The 2178-nt window shown below is 38.5% G+C and overlaps 1 long non-coding RNA gene across 1 annotated transcript in view; it reads right to left on the reverse strand.

Annotated features, from left to right (window-relative positions):
* LOC117951388 overlaps positions 1-2178 on the reverse strand; it is a 23091-nt gene that overhangs the window by 13874 nt on the left and 7039 nt on the right. The window lies entirely within an intron of this gene.

Here is a 2178-nt window from a genome sequence, read left to right on the forward strand (position 1 = left end):
TGTACTTTACACTACAACTAATTAAAAAAAGGACCGGAAAAAATGATCTTATTTGTAGCAAAAACGCAAGCATGTTAAGACGATGACACAAAACATACAATGCAACAACGCAGAGACGTTGTGCAAAGCAGCAAGCAAAGTGAAAGACGTAATCACTCCATCTAAAGCCCAACTCCGGCCTCGCCTTTTTGAATGGGAGGGCTAGGGGCCTTCTATGATAGCATCCAAATCAACATTTTTAAAACACTAAGAAGGCTCAACACAGCATGAGACTTTACTCCAAGTCTCGCCTGGGGCTCAACACATAAAATCAGCATTGAGAACATGGTTTGTGTACAAACAGTTTACTAAAAAGAAAAGATTTGGAGCAGCTCAGTGCATGACTAGCATAGCTAGCAAGATAGCGGACGACGTAGAAAACGTAAGCTAAAGTAAGTTGTTTACTTCAGCCAAACTTTTATTTTTGGTCAACCTGATCCGAACCGGAATATAACAAAGCCGTACGAGGGAAATAGTTAAACCACAAACCCTCCCATTAGAACCACAACATCATTAAACTGTAAAGTATTTCGTTTACCTTTTCGTGAGCTTTCCAAGTCGTGCAGCATGGTCGGTCTGAGCGTGGTTTTGTCTTCTTCGCTTAACGCGGAGTCGGTCTCCTCAGAGCAGAGGCTCCCCTACTGGGTAGGGGGTGTAACGGTTCGGTTTGCAAACTAAATTAAAAAAGGGAATTTTCTTAGTTGTGAAAATCGTTCTATTGATAGATTCTTGTTTTTTAAGTATTTTAACTAATACAGTTATAAAAAAAATTAAAGCACAAACGTACTGTTTCAAGCTAAATTGATATCAGCCTTAAAATGAATAGATCTTGCTATGCAGTATATTTCACTTAGATTGTATAAGTACAATATTTTTTGGGTGAATTTAAATCGAGTGACAGCAAACCTTTGTGCTAATTCAAATACTCAGAACAACCAAAAGCAACCAAAAATAACCAAACGGGAACGTTGTGTGAAGGTAAGGTGCAACCGCAGGGGAACGTTACGGTTGGGTGGTTTTCTTAACGTTTAGGGAATGTTATAACCAGGAGGGAACGTTCCCTAAACGTTAGTTTTTGGTTTGGTTCGAACTAACCTTTATAGAACCAAAAACTAACGTTCCCTAACGTTCCCTTAACGTTCTGTGTTAGTGGGGTGCCTCCTTGCTCGTTGGTGATGGAAGTGTGTCATACTTCCTGGTCGCTCACTCCGTGTGTGTTGTTCGGCTGCGCTACAGGACAGGTAGCGGCTTTACTGTCTCTGAACTTATTCCACAGTTATCTACTGCCCTTATGTTTACTACATACATTAATTTAAGGCTCGTAGATCTCCGGACCTCCACCTCGACGTTCAACTAATTGAGAAAGCAGATCTCACTGATAACTTTCAGTGAGATCTTCTTTTTCTGTGCGGAGTCAACACAACGCTGCTTAATCGGTTTATTTTGTGTTAACTACCATTTCGATAAATAACTGCTGCTGTAATGCCTGTAGTGTTTTTCTAGCGCATGTTCCGAACATTGTACCAGCAACGTCAAATGATTGCTGCATGTCCGCCTTGCGTTAATGGCCACTGGGCAACTATGTCAGCATCATACATGTTCTATGTGGGCTAATCTTTTAAAATGTTTTGTAGCTATCTAGGAAAATTTGTTTGGTCGTCAAATGCGCATACTTTAACAAAGCAAAATTGTTTCCATACATAATAACATAATATGGAAACAAAAGTTGGTTTTCTGCATTTTGCGATATTGCAAAAATGGAAAGGAAATGGGCGAGGCCTACATCCTGGGATTCAGCCTAATTCAAGTTGATCAAAAATTGTTATATTTATTGCTGATTTGAAAACTATTTACATGACAGCATCAAGCTTCAGATCAATGGTGTTGTCATGGTAACAAACAAACGATATACAGGTTTTGCAACAATGAATACAACACATGCCGTTGCAATTATGAAGTAAAATTTAATGAACAAGAGTTTTCATACTCAATATTACTTTCTTTTTTTAACTTTTTATTTTTATTATCAGTGTGATATTTTTTTTTTTGTTCTTTTTTTTTATTTTATTTGTTCCACACCAGGTAAATGAGTGTGTGTGTGTGTGTGTGTGTGTGTGTGTGTGTGTGTGTGTGTGTGTG

This window comes from Etheostoma cragini, chromosome 10, assembly GCF_013103735.1.
Source record: "Etheostoma cragini isolate CJK2018 chromosome 10, CSU_Ecrag_1.0, whole genome shotgun sequence".
In the NCBI taxonomy this organism is placed as follows: Eukaryota; Metazoa; Chordata; class Actinopteri; order Perciformes; family Percidae; genus Etheostoma; species Etheostoma cragini.